Below are 25589 nucleotides of genomic sequence, written 5' to 3'. Positions count from 1 at the left end.
CACCTTAACTTTTGTGGATTGGTTATAAATGATGAACGAAGAAAAACACAAGATGTGGGACCACTAATCTAAGAGACTAAATTAGAGAAGAAACTCGGTTTCATATGTGTTTCATTCATTCAACATACGTTTTTTGAGCCCCTACTAGGTACTGGGTAAGGAAAAAACCTAGCCTCTGCCCCCATGGAACTTGCAGTCTCAAGGTAGTAAGCAGTTTCCCCTATACACAGGATTCAAGATTACTTCCATGCAGCAACTGGTAATTGCCAAGCTTACATTCTCCATCAATGCTCTCCCTAGGAATTCGGGCTGAGATTAGCGTGTAGATTTGGCATTGCTTCAATGCTTATGACTCTATGTGAGGACTTTATCCTGTGAGTTAATCAAGCTGTGTTTACCAGATACCCAGTCTGTGCCCAGCAGTGTGTAGGTGTTATGGGAGATCCTAATAAAGTACAAGTCAATTTATTCGCCTTTAAGTTGTTTATGATCCTAACGCGGAGGCCAGATTTGCGTGGCACCAAGTATTCGAAGAATACACTGCAGAGAGTTAAATGCCAAATAATGTGGAAGTGGCTCAGCGTTCAAAGAGTTTGGAGACGGAGTTAATCTTCCATGTGACAAATGGCTTGGCAGCAAACAAACAGAAGTCAATAAAAGCCACCTTGTTTCTCCTCCATTAATTGCAAAGGGACAGACCTCCAGGCTCTCCAACCAAGGCAGGTTGCCTCCAATCTAACACAGACCTTTGGGGAGAAAAAAGGATACTGATAGTAACTTGATCTCGACTGCTCTTTTCCCTTCTGTGTTCAAATCAGAACTCCTAGATCAGCATTCCCATCTCTGAGACTCATTGGGCCATCAGCTAATGTGTTATCTTTAAACTGGAGTTTTATGCAAGAGTTGGAAGTTTCCTTAACTTTCTGTTTTGCAGCTCTTTAATGGTTTCTGATATCCCTCTGTTAGTAGCTGCTGCTGAATGATACAATTAGCCAGTGGGTTTCAGCTCCAAGCTAATTTCTATAGCTCTAACTTGTTCTTTTGGAAAACTTTTTCAACTTCAGTGCCTTCTCCCTTGGGGTTTTCAACGTTTATATGTGCCATAGTGAAACATATGTTTCTTCAACATGCAGTGGAAGATCATGTGTCAAAAAAAAAAAAAAGCCGCACATGACCGTTCAAAGTCATGGCATGTTTACAGAACCTATAGGGTCAACATACTGACTAGTTGAGTCTTGAGCTCTGTTGGTCGTATCCTCCAGCAGGGGCTCTGGAAGATATGCTTGGCTGCTGTGCCATGCTTTTCTGCCTGTTTTATTATTCACTGTATGTCCTGTGGCATCGAATAGGCCAACAGCTTTAAGCTCTGTGTCACTAATGAAAATCTATGGGAAGTGTGTAACACACTCAGTCCCCAGGTTATAAATGACTTGTGTCCCAGAAGTTCATTTCTCAGGAGATGTGTGGGACTTAGAACGCTTTCCTGGAGAAGTAGTATTAAATGCTGTGATTTGGTTCCCAGCCTCTGGTCCTCAAAAATCTCTTTAACCCATAACGCAGTTGAAGTCTACACATTTCCTATGGAATAGAGAGAAAAACACAAGTATTAGAATCCTGAGAATCAGCCTCCAGGAAAAGAGCAACACAAGCGAATTTAAAAGACGTTTCTTTTTCAGGGGAAATAATTTTAATTAAGATGAGTAGTGTTAAATTAGAACTTTTCTGGAGATTTGGTAAAGAACTTTGGACCATTTCAGAGATTTTAGATGTTGGCATCTGTTGTTCTGTTGTTATGGTTAATTATATTTTGAAACTCCTATCTAATATAAGAGATTCAGAAAATTATTATCCCAGTAAGTTTCTTTTCTTTTCTTTTCTTTTAATGAGAGGCTTATAGATGGAATGAAGAAGGGAAGAGGGAGGCAGGGAAGGGTTTATAAATTGTTTTTCCCAGAGGGAAAGTGTAAGGAAGAGGGTCAAAAAGAATGACCTCTTCCATGAGAGAGATCACGTTTGAAGTGGTTTAAATGCAGTTGGAAAAGGTAGGGAAAAAAAAGGAGGAGGGTAAAAGACAAATGAGTATGATTTCTTTTATATGTGACCCTTAGAATAATTAAAATCATAGAGACAGAAAGTAGACTTGTGGTTGCTGGGGCTGGTGAGGGGTGGGTGTGGATGAGGAGTTACTGTTGATGGGCACAGAGTTTCAGTTTTGCAAGATGAAACCGTTTTGGAGATGGATTGTGGTGATGGGGGCATAACATTATGAATGTACTCATTACCACTCAACTGTATTAAAAATGGTTAAGATGCTAAATTTTATGTTATATGTGTTTTACCACATACAGACACACACGAAAGAACTGAAGAATTTTGAAAGGAGGAGGAACATGTTGTATAGATCTTTGGTGCCAGGTCCATTAAGATGTTAGGAAGAACCGAGTTTGTGAAAAAGAACGATGAAGACAGCTTTTCATGTGACCTGCAGGTGCCCCAAGTCAGCTTATCTCCTAGAAGTGGTTATGATTACAGGATGAGGGTTGGAGTTGCCTACAGTAGGCGAGAATAGGAAGAGAAAATGTGCAACTAGTTCCTCATCATTCACAGGGCATTCGCAAGTCAGGAATTGGTAACTTAAGGGTCAGTGGGTCAGAGTTCTGCAGCCTTGCAGCTTTACCACAGTCTACAGTATTCTGCTAACTCTCCCACAGCTCCATCAGCTTGCACACCTGCAGTGGTACCACGGGCTCTAAAAAAACAGCAGGTAGTCAGTACATTCCTGGTTTTCTACCTTCAGGACAAATTAGGGTGGTCTGTATCCTAAGTGGAAAGTTTGCCAAATAATGAGAAACATTTTCTGATATGAAGCATGGTTCAGCAAGGGTATGCCCTCGATTACAAGGATGTACTGTCTCAAAATGGAAAATGGTGAGCTTACGCCATCCTGTCAGGGACTTCCACTAGTTCAGTACAATCAAGATCTTTCTACTTCCCATCCAGTTCCCCTTTTCCTCCCCTATGTTAACCTTGCTAGAATCCCAGGACCAACTCTGTATAGTAGTGGCAGCCAAAAGAATTATTGACTTCAGTAATCAGGAAGACATTTTCTAAATGTATCACCTGCTTTTGTTTCTTTTTTCTAATGCACACCCTCCTGAAACTTACAAAAGCAGGATAAAGGAAGAAGGGAGAGAAAAGAATGAGATAAGTGATAGTCATGTAAAGCACTGAAATAGCAAAAGTAAAAAAATAAATAGTAATAAGGAAGAGAATTTTTCAACATAAGGCAGCTAAGCATTTTCAAATGTGCATGTTGTATCAGTCAATATAATAATTTTAGCACCTTAAACTCAATTTTTCCTTCTCAAATTGTTCCTAAGTTTATAAATTAAAGGATTATTTACATATTTACGTATTTAACAAAGCATAGTTACCTATATTTAAATTAGTAGAAAATGCTCATTTTTAAACAGTTTGGGTGTTATGTGTATGTATAGAATAGCTATTAATAAAGTTATTCATCAGATATAGACTATGAATAAAATATTAATATGAAAACAAAAAGTACCCTATAAATGTAATACTCTTATTTGAAAATGGGGAATATTCTGTTTCTGATAGAAAGGTCTGATAAATTTTGAACTTATTTTCTTCTACTGCAGTAAGTATATTCTATTTATGTCTTTTTCTAAAGTAAATACCTTTGAGTATAAAAATGAGAAGTCCTAATAGGAATACACACACGCACACATTTGAACTATGTGATTGTACCTTGTAAATAATTTAGGTTATTAATGCTGTCTTGGTTGACTTCCTCATAATCAACGCAATTACCCTTTACATGCCTATCAGGCAGGGGAAGGCATATCCATAGTTCTAAGTCCAAGATTTAAGTTTATTTAAAGTCCTCTGACTTACTACTTTTGTGACCTTGAAATTATTCTCTTGATGGTAAAGTATGCTTTAATATAATTTGGGATATGTTTTTGTACCAGTTGATCAACTAAAAAGTATTCGTTCACTGCCCACTATGGCCTAGGGCTGTGTCACCTCTGGGAAGAATGTGAAAGATCACATCTGGAAGCCTTCAACTTGTAAAATAACATTTCTCACTCCAGGGAAAATGTAATATTAAGTTTCAGGTCTACTGAGTCAAAAGACTCATATAGTGCAAGGCTAGTCAGTTGATGGTGGGACCTGTAGCTCATAAGACCAGAAAGTTTGTTAGGCACAGGGCAGAAGCCCTCTGCCTTGGGACACAGGTAGCCAGGTGTCATCCTAGACTGTGACTGCGTGTCTAGATGTGGCCTAAACATGCTCAGGTGTGATGGAGTAGTGTGACTCAACACCCCTGCTTATAACTGGGGGAGCTTCTCCAAAGCTTCTGTGAAGAGCGAAGTCACCTACCTCAAGTGTTACTGGAGACACGATGCTTCTTGAGTCAAAACAATTATATGTATTTTGGGTGAGAAGGAGGGTCAAGCAGAGGAATTACATTTTTAAAAAAAAATTTTTTCAAGGTGACATCCCCATTACTGTTATCTCTGAAATTTTAAACTCTTCCATCTGTAAAGAGAAAGTTGGGTATAGGGAAGGATTAGAATTAGATAGAATCATAGTAATAGTTCTGAACATTTTTTAGTTCTTGCTAGGTGCCAGGTATTACTCTGAATGCTCTACATGTGTGATTTCACTGAAAACCATTCAGTGGTCCAATGAAGGAGGTACTGTTTACTATTGAGGAAACTGAGGCCCAGAGACATGAAGAAACTTGCCTAGGATTGCACAAGTAGTCCATGATAGAGTCAGTACTTGAACCCAAGCACCCTGTTGAGTGCTTACTGTAATTCAGGCAATGCACCAAGCCCTTCATCTGCATTATTTCATTTAGTCCTTATTGTGGGTTGACTTGTGTCCCTTGAAAGGGATATGTTGAAGTTCAAACTCCAGTTCCTACAGATGGGGCTTTATTTGGAAATAAGATCTTTACAGATGTAATCAAGTTAAGATGAGGTCATCTTCAGTTAGAATGGGCCCTAAACCCAGTGACTGGTTTTCTTTATCAAAAGAAGAGACATGGAGACAGACCACGTTGGAGTGAACACCATGTGACAATGGAGGCAGAGACTGGAGTGATGCAACTACAAACCAAGGAATGTCAAGGATGGCCAGCCACCAGCAGCAGCTAGGAAATGGCTGGAAAGATTCTGACCAGAGTCTAAGGAGGAGCATGGCCCTCCCAACACCTTGCTTTTGGACTTCTAGCCTCTAGAACTGAGAATAAAGTTCTGTTGTTTTAAACCATCCCAGTGGTGGTATTTTGTTATGGTAGCACTAGGAAATTGTCCTTTTTTTTTTTTTTAATTATTTTTATTTTCTTATTTATTGGCTGTGTTGGGTCTTTGTTGCAGTGCACAGGCTTCTCAGTGCCGTGGCTTCTCTTGTTGCAAGGCTCTAGGCACACAGGCTTCAGTAGTTGTGGCACGTGGGCTCAGTAGTTGTGGCTTGTGGGCTGTAGAGCGCAGGCTCAGTAGTTGTGACACATAGGCTTAGTTGCTCCACGGCATGTGGATCTTCCCAGACCAGGGCTTGAACCCATGTCCCCTGCATTGGTAAGTGGAATCTTAACCACTGTGCCACCAGAGAAGTCCAGACAGTCCTTTTGACAGTCCTGTAAGGAAGAAATTATTAGCACTAGGAAACTGAAGCTCATAGAGGTTAAGTGACTTGCCCAAGGTCACACAGCTAGCAAGTGTGTGCAGCCAACCCAGGTCAAACTTCTCCAAGGCCTCTGGTCACAGCTATGGTAGGAGCATGTTTGCAGCTCTCCAATGGCACTGTTCATTTCTGCTTTGTTTTAGTTGTTTGGGGACTTTTTCTGGTCCCAAACTCTAATACTCATCCTCCTCTCCCACAAACACCTTGCCTGGCACAGGACCAGGCATAGAACAGACAGTCCATAAACCTTCATGGGTTCCAGTGTCAGATGTGTTCACAGAATCAAGGAACATGTAATCATTGCTCTTTGCAGCACTTAATTTTTTTCCCGTAGATCTTTATTGGAGTATAATTGTTGTACAATGTTGTGCAGTTTCCGCTGTACAACAAAGTGCAACACTCAATTGAATGAGATAATTTTAGAACCAAAGGAAGAAAACACTAATTTACATTGTAGTTGCACTAACATATCAAACTCATACACAATGAAAATGCAGATATATTCAGGAAGTTTCTAAGCTGAAACAGAAGCTATTTTCAGTGTCTCAAAAGCTACTATCAGGGACTTCCCTGGTGGCACAGTGGTTAAGACTCCACGCTCCTAATGCGGGGGGCCCAGGTTTGATCCCTGGTTAGGGAACTAGATCCCACATGCATGCCACAACTGAGGAGCCCACGTGCCGCAACTAAGACCTGGTGCAACCAAAACAAATAAGTAAATCTTTGAAATAAAAAAAGTACTATCAATGCAAGTTCCTTGAATGGTTGTAGAGTTATCTCTGGGGCTCTCTTGCTCCCTGTCTGAACTCCTCTCCCCTCCTCCTCAGACACTGTTGCCTCTGGCACTGTTGCCTCTGGGGGTCCAGAGCCCCCTTAACTGTATCAGCCCACCCCCTCCTCACTTGCTGCCCCGTTAAAAACACAATCTCCTGTTCTTTCTGCAGTGGATCCCAGACGGGCTTTGTGAACAGAGGGATCTGATGGGTTGTTATAGAGACATGGGGTGTTGACTGATGAGGGTACTCCCCCGGGAGAGCCAGGGATGGATAGAGGAGCCGATGGTAACTGGCAGAGGGAACGGGGCGCCCAGGTGTGAAGGCATGAGACAGGAAAAGGCACGGCCTGTTCAGGGACTGCTGATCTACCAGGCTGTTCTGGCCAAAGCTTGGGGTGTACAGGGAGTAAGTAGGAAGACATGGGGCTGCGGCTGGGGAAGAAAATAGGTCTCCATGGGGTTGTATTTCATGATAAAGAGCTTGGATTTTACCTTGTAAGTAATGAGAGACGCTAAGGTTCTAAGGAAGAGTGTGATGTGATCAGACTGGGTTTTTAGAAAGATCCATCTGGTTGCAGTGTGGGGTGGAGCTGGTCAGAGTGTCATCCTTAGCCTAGTTGCATCAGAATCGCCCAGCCTGAGTGTCCAAAGTGTAGCTTTCTGGGCTTCACCTCCAAACCTACTGGATTAGAGTCTCTGATACTTCAGGTGAGTATGCTTGTTGTGGAAGGTGGGTGAAAGGAAAGAGCAGTGAGAGCTGGAGGCATTTAGGAGGCTGTTGCTAAGGTGATGTAGGGTGCTGCTTACACAATTAGTAGTTGGTAAAAATTACAAAAAGGCTCCCTCCTCACTCTCTGCAGAGTGATGCAGCCTCATACCCACACACGGCATTTAGTGCACAGTGTGTGGGCTGGATCTCAGACCTCTCCTCCACTTGGGTAAGGACCTTTGTGCAGTGCACAAACTGTTCACTGTACCAAAGAGTCTAAATCCTTGGGAAGCAGCAGAGAGGTATGAGTAAGAGGTAGAATTAATAGAATGTGGAGACAATGTATATATTGTAGATCAAGGGAGTGAGGTCGAAGATGGCCATGAATTTATCTTTAAAAACATAATTTCAAATCCCTCCAATGTGTTATTAATGGTAAAAGTTAATAGAACTATTGGATCATATGCCTATCCATCCTTCCTATCACTTCAAGAAATCAAGGAGTTAAGGATTGGTTTAATCCTAACACTGAATTCAGAAAGATGATTGGTGAGAACAGCAAGCCCGGCCAGTCACTTGCAGTTCCCCTATTTGAGCTGATCATGAAAATGTCAAATCCTAGTTACAGAAACTCAGAGTGGGCCATATTCCTGAAATTCATGTGCAAGATAGTTATTTGAAACTCTATACCCAGGGGACTTCCCAGGTGGTGCAGTGGTTGAGAATCTGCCCGCCAATGCAGGGTACATGGGTCCCTGGTCCAGGAAGAGCCCACATGCCGTGGAGCAACTAAGCCCGTGCACCACAACTACTGAGCCTGTGCTCTAGAGCCCACGAGGCACAGCTACTGAAGCCCGCGTGCCTAGAGCCCGTGCTCCGCAACAGGAGAAGCCACGGCAATGAGGAAGCCCACGCACCCCACCCAAAATTAGCACCCCACTCTCCACAACTAGGGAAGCCCACCTGCAACAATGAAGACCCAATGCAGCCAAATAAATGGATGAATGGATGAATGAATAAGTAAAATTAAAAAGGAAAAAGAAACTCTATACCCAAAGAAACAGTAACGACTAGATTCCAAACCTTCCTTCAAAAAACTTGCTTACCACATATAAAGCTGAACTCATAACTGTTTTAAATCAAAAGGTCCTAAAAAGATAACTTTTCAATGTCAGTAAGTAAATGTTCCCCCAAAACAAACTGGAAGAAGAAATCTTCACATTGATCCTGAAAGAGGAAGCTTTAGAGAAGGATAAAGAGCAGATGGATAACCTTGGGGGAGTTAAGAAATACATTTAAATTGAAATGTAAAGAGAGAAGATTAAGAATAGTATTTAAAGCTGAAACATACAGTTACCAATAGAAAAATAAAACTAAAAACATATAACTTGCGGTAATGGGGAGAATGGGCCAAATTCCTCATCTTTCGTAGAGGTGATTAAATATATTCTTTTTGAAAGGCAAGAGAATATATTTTTAAAACTGGAATGAACATCATTTTTTTACAGTTAGGAGATAACTGCCAAAGAATAGACACAGAATCATGCAAAAACGGTTACCTCCAAGAGAGGCCTCTTGCTTGTCACCTCCTATCCATCTATACTGTGTGAATGTTAATTTTCATGTGCATCTACTACATGAGTAATGTTTAAAAAGAGGCCTTTGGAGCCTGTGTGAATACTGATGGATTCAAGCCCCTCGTTTCCAATGGTATTGTTTTCTGCAGCCGTAATGAAGACCATTCGGGGCTCACATTCAGATAAGAAGGGGGACAGAGGCTTTGTTGAAGTAAGAGGAGAGAGGGGCTCAGAATGAATAAGACAAGTCTCATCTGGGGCTCTCTTTGTCCTGTAGGACTCTCAGCCTCTGAGTTGCTTCATGGTTAAAAGAAATTGAACGGGAGCATCATTCTGTCTTGGGTTCGAGTCTTGACTTCAACAATGTGTCATCTTGAATAGGTGACTTTGCCTTTCGAGGCTGCAGTGTCTGCCACCATAAAGCAGGAATAAGAGCAACAACTTCACAGAGTTGTTCTGAGGATTAAATGAGATAAAGAATATAAAGAGCTTAGCATAGTGTCTGGTGTCTGATTTGTGTTCAGTAAATGTTATGGCGATGATGTGTTGCTGAGGACGATGCTGGTGGTAGTGATGACTGCTGCCACCCTTTGCCAGCCCCTTGAAATGCCAGCCCTCCACTGTTCTTTTTTTGTTTTTAATTTTTATTGGAGTATGGTTGATTTACAATGTTGTGCTAGTTTCAAGCATACAGCAAAGTGAATCAGTTGTGTATATATATATATATATCCACTCCTGTTTTTTTAGATTCTTTTCCCATATAGGCCATTACAGAATATTGAGTAGATTTCCCTGTGCTATACAGCAGGTTTTTATTAGTTATCTATTTTATATATAATAGTGTGTATATGTCAGTCCCAATCTCACAATTTATCCCCCCCCACCTTATCCCTTGGTAATCATAAGTCTCTGCTGTTAGCCAGGTCTCCCTGGGTATGGACTCAGAGAAGTAGCATCTTATGGGACACTTGAAAGGAGGTATCTAGAAGCTGGAGGCTGCCCCATATACGGTTTTCCTTAGGACTCGTGCATCAAGCCATTCATTAATTCATTTAACAAATATTTGTTGAGCATCTTCTATGTGCCAAGCACTGTGTTAGGCCCTGAGGCTAAAACAGTGAATAAGACAAAGTCTTAACTTTCAAAGAAGTCACCTGATAGTGGAGGAGATGGACAGATATGCATGCAATTTTAGGACGGTAATAAATGGTATAGTTGAGATAAGAACAGGGTGTAGGGGCTCAGAGGGAAGTCCCTGTATCATCTTGAGTAAAGTCTGAGGTTTCTAAAGCCATATAAGAGTCTGGAGAAATGTGAATACCTATTCAAACAAGGAAAACAAGCCCTCATCTATATTATGATGCTTCTGCTGTTTCAGCTGCATTTTCTGGTGATATCATCTCTCTTCCCTTCAGAGTCAAAAAGATGCTAAGCATTTATCCCTGGGATTAGGCACCATGTCTACTAGGATTGATGTAAAATTTAGTGTTCAAGTCAGAATTTGTACATTTTTATGAAGATGAATTACTCTTTACAATAAAATTAAACGAGATGTTTTCAGTACGTGTAACTAATCCTTTTGAGTGTTTTAAATTGTTTACCTTTTTAAAGAACAAAAACCTCATTTAAATGAGCTATGAAAATTCTTGTCCATGGGAACATTTATAGAACATAATGGAATATGCTTATAATTTGTTTATAATAACATGTGGGTCAGTGGCAAATATTTAAGAGGAAAAAAAGAGATCTCAGGATAGTCTGAGTCATTATTTAAACTTCTGTTGGAATTGAGTCTTAAAACCAAGAAATAACTAGTACAGTTAAAGTAGTAAGAGGGCATTTTAAGAGTGTTTCGTTTTCAATGGAGTAAATTCTAACAGAAGATTTTACCATCTTTTAGAAAGACAGAAATGTTTTGCTAACTGGAAATATGTGCATATTTGGTATTGTAAGTCTTTTAACGCTGTATTTCATTATAACAGCAAACTTTTTAATAATGATTTCTATAATATTATTCCCACAAACAATTCTGTGATGGCCTGAACAAATGGATGCTTCAACCCCTCTGAGGCTCTCCCTGTGAATTTTACAGTCACCAGAAATACCGTTGATAACAATTGTGGGTTATTTTACCCTAGTTTATACCTAGAACCACATTTTTACATTAATAAGCAGACTCATCTAAAATCCATTTCAAGTAGATATCATTGTGGATAATCTGGAAACATGGAGAAGAAATGAGAGTACAAAAAGTTTCAGAGACTCTGGCAACTCACAAGATCTGAGCTTATGGACTACCAAGTCTAGAACCAAAACCTTTACCTGAGCTTAAAGGGGCAAAGCCAGCTTTTGGTCCCAAGTCTGTCTGATTCCCAATCCAAGTTCTTAACCACTAAGAAACCCTCCAGTTTTACCTCTCACTCACATCTCAGCCTGTCCTGAGCTTGTGCTTGTGTGTGGTGTGTGTGTGTGTGTGTGTGTGTGTGTGTGTGTGTGTGTGTGTGTGTACATACATGTTTCAGTACAACATGGAACCCCTAATTTGAACTCAGGTCCATCTGACTACAAAATTGATCACTTCTCTGTGTACCTGCTGCCTCCTTGACCTAGAGACCTCCAAGGACTTCAAGGATATCTCAAGCGTTGTTTGATATGGGCCCCAATGGGGGTGAGTGGAAGGATCTTCTCATCTACGGCTGAGCAGTCATAGCACAGAATCAACCAAATGGGAGAGGAAGTCTCAGAAAATATTTGTTGAATGAATGAATGAGTCAATAAACAGGTGCACACAACTCTAGGCTAACACACAGTTACCTGTACTAAACCCAGGAAAGAACGTTTGAAGCCATCTGATTCAAACCTGTGAACATCACCAATACCAAGAGTTAACTTACCAGCAACGACTATTTTTCAAGCATCATTTACAAAAATCATCTGGGCTGATCCCAGCCCTGCTCAGTATGGGACTGAAGGCACATGGCAGAAGACAGACCATTTGAGAGTCACACAAGGCATATTTGAACCTTTGATCTCCATTGGCCTCTGAGCAGGAAAGTCCAGCCCTGGCCCACAGTGAGGCAGACAGCCGTGGAATGATTTCTCTCTGGTCTGTTTCTGTCACTGCTCTATGTGTCCTCATACCCCTGGGCTGTTGGCAAGTGTTCCTGAGGGTCATATCTCTGCAAAGTGGACTCACACTGTTGTTGAGAAAAGAGAAAAGGAGGGGAAAGGGGAGGCTCTAATCTCTGCATTAGCCCTGCTTTGAAGGGTCTGGGGTCTCTTTCCTGAGCAGAGATGAGGGCACGTCCATTCTGCAGCCCTCATGCTGAGAGAAGAGTCCCTATTTCTTCTCTATCTTTGGGGAAGGCCCTCTATTCTCTGTGGTCATCATACCCCAGCACACCAACAACAGGCTGCTGGTGGTGGACATTCATTTACCTTGCAAATATTATTAAACACTGCACTGCCAGGTACCAAGAATAGAACAGATATTGTCCCTACCCACATGGAGATTAAAGACCAGTAGGGAATCAAGTAATTATAAAAATAAATGACAGGGCTTCCCTGGTGGTGCAGTGGTTAAGAATCCACCTGCCAATGCAGGGGACTCGGGTTCAAGCCCTGCTCTGGGAAGATCCCACATGCCGCCGGGCAACTAAGCCCATGCCCCACAACTACTGATCCTACACTCTAAAGCCCGCGAACCACAACTGTTGAGCCCACGCACTGCAACTACGGGAGCTCACTTGCCTAGAGCTTGTGCTCCACAACAAGAGAAGCCACCGCAGTGAGAAGCCCACACAGCGCAATGAAGAGTAGCCCCTGCTCCCCGCAAATACAGAAAGCCCGCGCATAGCAACGAAGACCCAATGCAGCCAATATATAAAAAATAAAACAAATTTATTTCAAAAAATAAAAAATAAAAAAATAGATGACAAGTTGTGGTCATGGTACACGCTACCAGGGAAAGGGCCATGGTTGTGTGAGGCCCTCTAAAAGGGAGATTAGACCCAGGCAGAGACGGCAGTGATGTTTTCGCTGAGGGCTAAAGGTCCAATAGATATTAACTAAGAGAAAGGGATCTGGAAGAGTGTTCTAGACAGAAGTTATTATTTGTGCAAAGGCCCCGTGGCAGCAGGAGTATGGCAAATTTGAGGTTTGAGTGGAGAATGAAGATCTGGAGGATTCCTCAAGAAAGTCTGGAGAACTCAGAACGACAAAGACTAACAGGTATTGGGTGCTCACTGTGGGCCAGGCACTCTGACAAGTATTTTTTCAAGTATTATCTAATTTAAGACTCACATTTTTACATGTGAAGAAGCTAAGCCACAAAGAGGCAAAACAAGCTACCAGATAGTAAAGGCTCTTGTTAAGGGCCCCTGTCTGTATCCCTAGGATCCATGGAAAACCATCAGAGGGTTTTAAACAGAAGAAGTGACACAATAGGATTTCTCTATCAAAAGGATGCTTCTGACAAAATCAACTAGAGATGCCCCCACCTACACTGCCTCTCCAGCCCTCTTTATACCCAAATAAAAATGTTTACATTGAAAACCATTAAGGACGTTGAATCTGAAAATAAATGATATTCTGAAAGAGAAACACATCTCATATGAGCTACAGTGCTGTGTGGTTGTTCTGAGGAGGCGGGAAAAGGAGGAATAACCTAGTAACCCAGCTCTCTCTACTTTCTGAGAACTGTATTCCAGGAAGTTTAGAAAAAAGGCTTGTGGTGTGGACTAGAAAGGGGGATTGAAGACACTCCCCCTGAAGGCCCAGGGGGATTGTTCACACTGCCCACCCCAAGCCAGACTCACTAAGTACTGAGTCATAGCATTGTCTTGCTTTGACCAGGAGAGCAAAAACTCCTGCGTGGGCCAAGTCCTGGCCATGTAGCTTTTTCTCTGGCAGCCGCAATTTTTTTTTTTAATTAGGAAATTTTGCATTAAAATGTAGAGTTCTGGCTTTTCTGGCACCCCTGGGCCACCATTCTCCCTTGGCCCCTTGCACTGGCCCTGATCCACGCACACCTCCAAACAAGACACACCAGCTCGCTCTCCCATACACCCCCACCACCACCACCACTGGGTTGACTCTATCCCAGGTCGGGTCTCATTTTCTCACCTGTCTGACCCTGCAGACATCTACATTTCTGTGCCCTGGATGGTATGCTAAGGAGGACTTCAGTTCATGGATTTAGGAGGCTGGGCTGGAAGCAGGAAAGTTTTCTTTGAACCGGCTTCCACTGGGGGTCTCATTCCAGGCAGGAAAAGTACACAAGGTAAAGTGCAGGGTGGGAATGAGCAGAGCCCCTGGGAAACAATGAGGAAGTGATTCTCAGCAAGGATCTGTGGGTGGATACAGCGAGGCATAAGGATAATTTGGTAGATGTGGTCACAATTTGGAGAGAACAAGGTGAAAATTTGGACTTAAAGCATTAGAGAGCCATCACAGATTCTTCGGCAGGTAGAATTTTGGGAAGGAGAGACCAACAAAAACACGTTAGGGTCAAGAGCCTGGAAGTAGGATACCCTTGGAAGGAGGAAGAGCAGTAATTACAAACCTGCATGAGCATCCCTGGATCAGGAATGGTGCGCTCAAAATAAAGGGCCCAACGCCAATGTGAACCCACGTAGTTTTCATTGGCATAGGGCAGTGCTTACAGGAAAAAGATTGGTCTTGAAAATTTAGCATCACGGGGAGAAAAATGAAATGTAATAAAAATTACGGTCGGTTAAGACTAGAGGCATTTTTACTATGACACAGCACCATTGTGAAAATCTCTGCATTCATGCCAAGGGGTAGATGCTGCTAAACTTCTCCCAGAGTCGGGGCATTTGAGTGTTCTTGGTGCGGTTGGCTCAGCCCGAGGGGTTGGGAGTGGGGCCTCCTCGGGCTTCCATAAAGCATAGATCTTGCCCAAATGTGGAAAACCTTTAGGGACGTGAAAACCATTAGGGATCCGTAGCCCTGATTTGAACCAAGCAGAATAAACAAACCCCTGCCCAAATTGGAACTCATTGGATGCCTTTCAGAGTTATCCAAGGAGAAAGGCTGGAGGCCTCAAGGGTCTTCAAGTGGGTTAACATCTTGTTTCACTGCTTCGCTCCAGTCTGATATAGCTGCGTGCTCTTCAGTCTTTGTCCTTTTTTGAAGTGTCTCAACACCTCATTTACAGCACAGTCAGTTGCAAACCCCAGAAATGGATTGTGTTCTGAACCTAAAACATATACAATACCTTTTTCTTTCTCTTTCTTTTTTTCTTTTTCTTTTTCTTTCTTTCTTTCTTTCTTTCTTTCTTTCTTTCTTTCTTTCTTTCTTTCTTTCTTTCTTTCTTTCTTTTTCTTTCCTTCTTTCTTTCTTTCTTTCTTTCTTTCTTTTTCTTTCCTTCTTTCTTTCTTTCTTTCTTTCTTTCTTTCTTTCTCTCTCTCTTTCTTTCTTTTCTTTCTCTCTTTCTTTCTTTCTTTCTTTCTTTCTTTCTTTCTTTCTCTCTCTCTTTCTTTCTTTCTTTCTTTCTTTCTTTCTTTCTTTCTTTCTTTCTTTCTTTCTTTCTTTCTCTCTTTCTTTCCTGCTAATGGAATGTTAAAGCCCGAGTTAGATCTTCTGAAAGTGTGTTACATATTCAGGAACTGGGCTGGAAAAGTTCCAGAGAGTATTCACATTTTCCATAGACAGGGTTTTGGTAAGTTCTCAACCTCGATTTCTATTTTCAATATCCTTTGTCACTCTTTCCAGCCTCATAGTTTAGTTTTCTATGTGCATAATATAGTGTAACTTTGTGTCTCTCTCCCCATAACAGTTAAGTGGCATGTTTTCTTTTTTGACCCCACTTTTTTTAATGGGGAGGCAGATTCATAGAGAATTGTGAACGTTCATTCATTCACTAAATAGTCAACTTGGTGCCTACTGGCTGAACACTCTGGTAGGCACTGTTTGGGGACCATGAAGGGGGTGGATTGAAGAAGGAGAAACACCACCCCCATCTCTCTGATGTTCACAATCTATTAAAAGATGGAGATGGACATAGAGATAGGGAAACAAGACACAGAGCAGGCTCAGAACCAAGCCCTAGATGGTCACGAATCCAGAGGTCACGAAAGCATGATTTGAACTAATCTTGACCTAGACTTAAGATCTTATCCTGTCTCTAACCCACCTCTAGGAAATATAGTGTAACATAACACACTATGAAAACATTTGCTGAGTGCTGGCTGTGGCTTTGTTCTAGCCAGGGGTGAAAACAATGAGAAAAAGCAGTGTTCTTCATCTCTAGGAGTCACTGATTTAGTTGACGGCAAGACTGATGTTTGAATATGTGGTTACACTGTACTGTGACATGTATAAGGCAAAGACTAGTGATTAAGAGTGTGCACTTTGGTGACAGACAGACCTAAATCGCGGATCTACAACAGACAAGCTGTGTGACCTGGGGCAGATTACTTAAACTTTCTGTTCCTAAGTTTCATCCTCCTGCCTGTAAATGGGGACAATGCAGATACTTGCCTCAGAAAATTATAATGGGTAAAATCAATTAACCTAATGAATATAAAGTCCAAAACTAACAAACAAACAAAAAAACAAAAAAAGGTGGAGATGGAGCAAAGAAGACATTCCAGAAATAACAATAACAAAGGCTTAGATCAGACGGCTTCTCAGGAAGAGATAGCAAGGGCTCAGGTTTGGCAGGAGGGAGGGGGTATGGAGGGGACTGTGGGAAATGGAGCTGAGGAGGGTGCCCTGGTCTGGAGGCCGTCTGGAGCTGTGGGTGGTCTCTGGGTCAGGGCAGACCTCAGGAGAACAGGGGTCCAGACAGAGCTTTTCCTGGCTCTTGCCCTCAGAGCTCATTTCTCCCATCCATACCCACCCCTTCCCACAAGACCAGGCCCCTTCAGCCACCAACAGCACCTCACCTCACTTCACTGTATGTTTGTTCCACTTCCCCTTGAGCTCTAATCCTTAGCTCAGAAGGCATCTTCAAAGCTTGGTGTGGTCAGTTCACCGGCCTATTTGAATCTGTCTTTGAACCTTGAGGTATTGGTCTGAGCCAATCAAGTCCCCAGAAAATGGATTTCTAAACCCAAATGCACTTTCCCAATTTCTAAGAGCTACATGCAACTCAACCAGTGCAAGTAGTAGAAACAGCAATAACTCTCATTTATTGAATCAGAAACTACACACCATAAACTGTTCTAAGTGCTTTAGCAACATCAACTTTCTTGCAGCAGGAAGTATGGTCCCAGAACCAGAAGAAATGCCAGACCCACCTGAGACATCATGAATCAAAATCTTCATTATTTTAACAGCAAAATTCCTAAGTAGAAATCTGGGGGCCAGTCCTAGCTATGCCACTCACTAATTGTGCAAGCAGTCTTTTCTCCCTTGCCTTCTGTCTTCAATCTCATTCAGTTTCAAGGTCACCTCAAAAAGACCCCAGGTCTTTCCTATTGACAAAGATGTTTGAGAGTTCTTATTGGTGCCCAGGATTGGTGGTCAACAACTGTAAGACTCACTCAGAGTGGCCAGAGAGGATTCTTCCTTCAGAGAGAGAGAGCAAGGGCCAGCCAGTTGGGTTCCTTCAGGTGAACAGCTTACAGAGTAGATAGGATCCACCAGCTGTTAGAAAATAGAATCTCTTTGTATTATTTATATTTATATCTGTAACTGTAGACAAAAGAAGTCACCGTGAAAGAAATAACAAACCAGTGAGTAATTGGGCCTTCAACAGAATGAAAAGCCACGTCTTATGTGTGTTAATGACCTATTCCCGCCTTTTGCCAACTTTCATGTGCTTACAAACAAGTAAATTTTAACACCCTCCCAGGGCATATGACAACCTCCCCAGAGTTCATGTGGAAACATGCAGGTCTTCTATGAATGGCCCAGCCACTATGCTGAGTGTTTTATGTGCATATCATGTAATTCCCAAAGCAACCTGGTGAGGTAAGCTCATGATCCCCATTTCAAAGATAAGAAAACTGAGACTTAGGGGCCATAAATTGGTGCCCCTGCAAATTTCAATTGCTTAAGAAGAGCTTGAGAAGGGGAAAGATAGTTGGTGGCTTTACCCTCTGTTGTCCTGAGCTATTCCCTTCTGGCCCCAAACTTGCCTGTCCCAGTGCACAAACCCAAGGCCCTGTGGTTAGGCTAAGTGGGTGTCTCTGTTTTAAAAGGCACTTTGGGGACCTCATGGTGATCCCACCCCCTTCCAACTTCAGAGATTTGCCAAAGTATTTGTCCCAACCACGTGTGATATTTCACTTCTAAGGAGTTTAAGAAGATTGATTTTCCCCATCTTCTGGTTTCTTTAGTGGTTTCTTCTTGTTTCTTCCTTATGTACTGCTTCCAGCTGGGAGTTCACAGGAAGCTGAACAGATGACCTGCTCCAGTCTGAGAGATTAATCACAGGGTTAAGCAACTAGAGGGTGGCTGAGCAGGATTTGAACTTGGTTCTGTTCCACTTCAGAGCCCGGGCACCTGAGCACTCCCCTGCATTGCATGTGGAGCCCAGTCCTCCTCCTTTACCACCTCGTTACCACATGCCTCTGGTGGGAGGCACAAGAATGAAGGTGCCCAAGGCACCCAGGCGTGGAGCCCCGGTTTGCACAGTCAGAACTGACAGCAGTCCAGCTCAGGGTCACAGATACCAGAGGCTGGGCAGCCTGAACTGTTCACGTCCAGGTATGGACATCAGCATCTCCTTTGTCTCTGCTTCTCTGAGAGAGGATGACAGCTGTTATTCCTGGTCCTGTGACTGTTTTATACCAATTCAGAGAGGAACTGACCTCAGGAAGGAATTATGAGGTCTCTCCCAGACATGGTGAGACCCGTGTGTTTTTCTTACACACTTTATTGGGCAGGCTCCACCCTTCTCCCACCTCCCACTGCCACCATAGACATCACCTCACAGAGCCAAGTGGCCTTGCTAACCCCCTAGACTTTGGCCTAAGAAGAGTTTTGAGGATTCTTCCCAGTATCTCGCAGTAGAGGACAGTAAAGAGGCTGTTGCGGACATCTGTGCAAGTGCGAGTTGAGAGAAAGCAATGAAAATGGGATGGAAGGGGCTAATTCTGGAAATAACTGGTGGATGAACGGATGCACACTCAGCCCAGGATATGGAGAAATAACAAATGCCCCCAAGATTTGGACCTGGGGAAGTGAAGGTGGTACCCTAAAAAGAAAGGGCAAAGTTAGATCCAGTTTGCATAGCTTGACTCTGAGATACTGGGATGTTCAAGTAGACACTCCCAACAGAAGCATCAGTGTTGGAGTTGAGTGAAAGGTCAGAACTGGGATTACACATTTGCAAAATCATCTGCTTAGCTGTGATGGCTGCAGCTTGAGACGAGCTTTTCTAGGAAAGAGAGATGAGAGAACTGAAATTGTAGAGTTCAAGCTCAGGAGCTGCAAGGAGATTCAGAAGCCAGTGCCGTTGCCAGAGAGATAAGAGGAAAGCCGAGATCATGCAGTGTCCTGAGCCAGGACTCAGGGAAGGTTCATGGTGTTGGGCTTAGACTTGTGGATTACCAGGCTCCCTCTACCTGACAATTGCATGGTGACTTTAATGCACCAAATCATAAGGTCCTGAAATCTGTCATTGGCCACTTTGGCATAGCTGTCTTTTCCCCCCTGTTAAAGGCGGCTCTGACTTTGTCAGTAAAGATCTTCTACTTAAATCATCAAACATAGTCAAAAAGCCATTAACTGCATAATTAAATACAAAACAGTTCCTGTACAGCCTTGTCCACTACTAGAGTAAGTACATCCCACAGGTTGAATTCACATGGTAAGTACTTACTGAGTACTTGACTTGAAATAGCATTTGGTCAACAAGTAGGACACTGTGAATCCAAATGCCTTCCAGGTTTTGGTCCCATTTTAGTTGAAAAGGGGAAATGAACAGTTTTGAGTTTGTGCATAAATTTAACTCTGGACCCAGAGTACAAGAAATGGTGAAAAGAATGGACTATGGAGTCAAATGAGTCTGAGTTAGAATCCTGGCCTCCCTACTTCCTTCCTACTTGTGAATATTTAGGCAAGCTACTTAACCTCTCTGAGTTTCCTCAGCTGTAAAATGGAATACTTAATCATACTCAGGCCAGAGTTACTGGTAGGACTAAAGGAGATACTCACATAAAATGTTAGCAAGTAATGCTGTCAGTACCATTAGTATTGCCCTTTATGGGCAAAAAAAAAAAAAAAAAAAAAAAAAAATCCAGGTCAGTATGTGTTTTCCTTATTAAGTGACTTTGACCTACCCAGAGTCTGGTACAGGTCAGTTCTGCAATAATATGTTCTAAATCAGAAATAACATGCACCAGTTTTCTTTCAAGTCCTAGAGCTATTTTAATTGATATATCGTCACGGGTCGAAAATGTGATTATAATAACAAACAACAATAAAGAACGCATTTTCAACATGAATTTTTAAAATGTATATTTCCTTTCTTTAAAACAAACATAATTTTTAAAAATATCAGAGTGTTTGTGATTTGAAGTCATGGTTACAGTCACGTCCCAGTTGGCCATCTGTTCTTGTCCAATGCACAGGTCCAAGTTAGGATCAGAACTGCAAATAGACAATAAATGTTTGCTGATCTCATACAAAGCTCTTCTCAGTTAGATTGTGCTTAAACATACAATATATTAATGTAAAGTGAATGTATAGTTAAACATATGAAAATCAAAGTAATGCACTATATTAATAGAATAATGGATAACTGCCACATGATCGTCTCAATATATGCAGAAAAATCATTTGACAAAATCCAATACCCTTTTACAATAAAAACACTCAACAAAATCCGAATAGAAGGGAACTTCCCTAACCTGATAAAGTGCATCTATGAGAAACCCACAGCTAACATAATGCATAATAGTGGAAGACAGAGTTTTTCACCTAAGATCAGGAACCAGACAAAGATATCCATTTTCACTACTTATAGTCAGCATTTTATTGGAGGTTCTAGCCAGGGCAGTTAGACAAGAAAATGAAATAAAAGGCATCCAAACTGGAAACAAAGAAGTAAAACTATCTCTATTATCAGATAACATGATCGCATATATATTGCAGAAAACCCTAAGGAATCCACTAAACTACTACTAGAACTAATAAATGAGTTCATCAAGTTTGCAAGGTACAAGCATAGTTGTATTTCTGTATGCTAGCCATGAACAATCTGATAGTGAAGTTACAAAAACTATTTCATTTACAACAGCATCAAAAATAATAAAATACTTGAGAATAAATTTAACAAAAGAAATTCAAGGCTTGTGCACTAAAAACTACAAAGCATTGTTGAAAGAATTTTAAAAGACCTCCATAAATGGAAAAACCTCCTGTGGTCATAGATTTAAAACTTAATATTGTTAAGATGACAATACTCCCCAGTGATCTACTGATTAGGCGCAATCCCTATCAAAGTTCCAGCTGCTGTTTTTGCAGGAATTAACAAGCTGATTCTAAAATTCACGTGGACTTTCAAGGACTCAAAATGGCCCAAATAATTTTTTTAAATAAAATTTAGAAAGAATTTTTTTTCGAATTTGGACGTGGAAGACTCGCACGTCCAAGTTCTGAACTTACTACAAAGCTACAGTAATCATACTGGCAAAAAGACAGACATATAGACCAATGCAATAGAATAGAGATCCCAGAAGTAAACCCTTGCATGTACGGTCAAATAATTTTCAACAAAAGTATCAAAACCATTCAATGGGGACAGTTTTAAAAAAAAAAAAAATAGTGCTAGGAAAGTTGGATATCCACATGCATATAATGAATTTGGACCTTGCCTTACACCATATACAAAAATTAACTCAAAACAAATCAAAGACCTATATATAAGACCTAAAATTATGAAACATAGGGGGAAAGCTCTGCGACTTAAGGGTGGTGGGCGGTCTCCATGGGCCGCAGTCCATGGAGGCCTCAGCAGCTGGAGTGTATGGACACTGCTATTAAGGTAATAGCTACAACCAGCTTCAGTCTCTCCATTCAAGTTTCAGAACTGGTCCAGTTGTCTACCCTTAGGAGGTGGTCAGAAGTCAGGGTTAAGTTGCAAGGACATTGCACATCATTATTTCAGGTCCACCTCTGTGGTTGGGGCTGTTCTCAAAGAAGGACAATTGTTGTGAGCTGGGAATTAACCTGATTGGTGTTTGCTACGACACATTCCTACTGATCCTATTCAAATGGTTCTCTCCAGGTTAAATGAAAAGCCTGAGGGCCAGCTGGGTCCTGGGCGCCTGGCTACCTCAGTGATGACGGCTGGACAGGGTCTGGGGACCTGACCCTGAGAGCGCCGCCAGCTGAAATCTGCCTCCTCACCTGGGCCTGGGCACTGGCAGGAGGACCCACCTGGGTGCTGACCTACCCAGGCAGGGTAAGCGGCCCGAACAGGGACCCCTCCCACCCCCCACCACTCCTTTAAGCCAGGGCCTGGACCTCGGAGGGAAAAAGCTGAGCTTCGGGGTCCTGCCCTTTCTTGTCAGATCAGAGAATAACGTTTGTTTTGGTGGAGGTTTATAGGAACACGGTGACCTGGCCTCACGAACAAAGGATCTGACACCAAGAAGCTTGTAACAACTAACCATGCCCCTCCATCACCTTTCTTATAAAAGGGCTCTGGTGAAAGCTTTCCAGGTGTTTGGGGTTTTAAGGCATGAGCCACCTGTCTCCTTGCATGGCCCTGTAATAAACCTTTCTCCTCTCCAAAACAAAACAAAACAAAACAAAACAAAAAAATAAAAACAAAACAGAAAAAGCAAAAAACATGGGGGAAAGCATCATGACATTGTATTTGACAATGATTTTTGGGTTTGACACCAAAGACACAGTCAACAAAAGAAAAATGGACAAATAGGACTTTGTCAAAATTAAAAATTTTGTGATATTCAGTATCTTGTTATAACCTATAATGGAAAATAATCAGAAAAAATACATATGTATATATATATATAACTGAATCACTTTGCTGTACACTAACACAATATTGTAAATCAACTGTACTTGAATTTAAAAAAACTTTTGTATATCAAAGAATGCTATCAATGAAGTAAAAAGGCAACCCACAGAATGGGATAAAATATTTGCAAATCATGTATATGATAAGAGATTAATGTCCAGAGTATATATAAAAGTCAACAACAACAGAAAAACCAAACAATCCAATTCAAAGATGGGCAAAGGACTTAAATAGATGTTTCTCAAAAGAAAATATACAAATGGCCAATAAACATGTGAAAAGGTACTCAACATCATTAGTCATTAGGGATATGTCAATCAAAACTGTAAGATACCACTTCAAATCCACTAGGATGGCTATAATTTAAAAAAAATTTTTTTTAAGGAAAACAAATGTTGACCTGGATGTGGAGAAATTGCTGAGGGAATGTAAATTGGTGCAATCCCTGTGGAAAACAGTTTGGGCATTCCTCAAAAACTGCTAAACATAGTTATCATGTGATCCAGCAATTCCATTCCTAGGTAATTACCCACACAAAAGTTTTTACACAAATGTTCATAATAACATTATTCATGATCATCAAAAAGTGGAAACAACACAAATATTCATCAACCGATGAATGGTAGACAAACTTTGGTATATGCATAAATGGAATCTTATTTAGCCATAAGAAAAAAAGTACTGATTCATGCTATAACATTGATTAACCTTGAAAAGGTTTTATAAGCAAAAGAAGCCAGACACAAAAGGCCACATATATTCAGTTATAGGAAATGTACAAAATAGGCAAATCCATAGAGACAGAAAGTATTGGTTGCCGGGGGCTGATAGGAGTTGGGCCTTGGGGAATGACTGCTAACGTGTAAGGGTGATAAAATGGTCTAAAACTGACTGTGATGACAGTTGTTCAACTCCGCAAACATACTGAAAAACCAGTGAAATGTACACTTTCAAAAATGAATTTTATGGTATGTGAATTATATCTCAATTTAAAAAAAAAGAATGAACATAAATATCTCAGCAATATTTTAGCGTGAAAGGATTTAACTCTGAGACTAGATGAAGTTTGCTGATAATGCCAAGCTAGAAGGGATACGAATGTTCTCTTCATAGAGGAAAGAGCTGCGGAGCTAAGAACAGCAAATTTGGGGTGGGGAGGGGAGGGCTTTTTTTTTAATTGGGGAATGCATTACTACAATGTATTGCAAGATGTGATGGATATTTCTTTTCATATGAATAAATGTGGATTTTTAAAAAATGCTTGCTTATGGTGGGCACCACAGCAGCGGGTACAAGTTGCAGGTTATGAAAACAAAGCAGAAGTTTCCATATCCTGAAATGGTTTGATATGTGACTAAGTCTCTCCATCTGGCCTAAGATCAAAGGCCCCAGAATTCCTCCTTCCTCTTTCAAATGATGAATTCATGATGATAGAAAAACAGCTAACTACTGAGAGCTGAATATGTACTAAACATTTTACATGCATTTTCTGATTTTAATTTCACCATCATCACTGTGACATGGTTGTAGAGAACTTTGAGCAAGTCAGTGCCTGAGCTGGGCTGCAGCCCCACTCCTGTGTGACTCCCAGGACCTCACTCATAACCACTGAATTGTTCTCTCTGTTTTCCTGTCTTCTCCTTCTGGGGAGAGTCCCCCCAAGAGTTTACAGCACCTAGGGTTCTAACCACACCAAGCAGGGGAGACAGTGGAGGAGAGAGGGAATACTCTGGGCTGGGAGCTGGGGACCAACTTTGCCAATAACCAGCTCCGTGAACTTGGACAAGAAGCTTGACCTCTCAGAGGCATAGTTTTCTGGTTTGTAAAGTGTAAAACATTTGTCCCAACTATCCTTGAATGTAGTCCTTTAAGCTCAAGCATTTGGTCCAAGTTCTGCCTCATTTACCTACCACTAGGAAAATGTCTTTTCAGCTGAATAGAGACACTCAGAGGAATGAGTCCTCCAAGTCAGTGTAGGGTGGTGATTTGGGGAGCCTGGTCTTGGATATCAGACTGATGTGGCACTGCTTCCATTGCTAATCTCAGGGTGATATTGAGCAAGTTCTGTAACCTCTGTCCCATCTGTTAAAATGGATATAATAATAGAGTAGGGTGCTATGGCATAAAGTGCTTGTGAGTGAGACCTCTTTAGGGAGCTTAGTGCAATTCTTGGTGTACAGTAAGTAGTGGTTATTTTATATTATTTAACAGTATTATAATTTATTTAGAATTATTATTGATGATTATAATTATAAAATAGAGACACAGACTCCCTTAAGGGTAAATAGCATATGTTTAAGTAGCTCAGCCAGATCGGATTTTGGAGTTCAGGGGACCTGCTTGGGCTGTTCTAGAACTATCCACATCTACTGGGTTGGCCATCAGAAATGTGCTGCTAGGTATAAGGGCATTAGATTGTCACTGACACTCCAGAGTTTCCCTCCTGTTAACTTGGAGTCAGTAATGCCATTTTCCTCTATGAGCGCGGCATTTTATTATAGCTTACAGTATGAATTTTGGCTCAATTAATTTTGTTTACCCAAAATAATCAGAATTAGATAGGTGATCAATGAGAGATACTGCTAAAACTTTTGGTTAATGTGCTGTGAAAAGAAAAAAAATTACTGCTCCCTGGAAATTTTCCAATGTGGGTGGGGAATTTTTCTCTCTTTCAATATTATTGGAAAACATAAGAAGCACATATAATGATATATTTACAAACTCTATCACAGTGTTATTTATAATGATAAAAAATGGTAAACATAACATTGACTACTAAAGAGACATTAAGATCAATATTAGAAAACTAGTTTTAGAATTGGGGAAATGTGCACTGTAGAGTAAGTT

At 41.3% G+C, this 25589-nt stretch overlaps 1 protein-coding gene across 1 annotated transcript in view; it reads left to right on the top strand.

Annotated features, from left to right (window-relative positions):
• The window catches only part of PLCE1 (phospholipase C epsilon 1), a 308646-nt gene that overhangs the window by 131163 nt on the left and 151894 nt on the right, over nt 1-25589 (top strand). The gene's annotated exons all lie outside the window — the stretch shown is intronic.

Source organism: Hippopotamus amphibius, chromosome 5 (assembly GCF_030028045.1).
Source record: "Hippopotamus amphibius kiboko isolate mHipAmp2 chromosome 5, mHipAmp2.hap2, whole genome shotgun sequence".
NCBI classification, from domain to species: Eukaryota; Metazoa; Chordata; class Mammalia; order Artiodactyla; family Hippopotamidae; genus Hippopotamus; species Hippopotamus amphibius.
The sequence above is the reverse complement of the archived record's forward strand: the minus strand, read 5'-3'. Positions and strand labels throughout refer to the sequence as shown.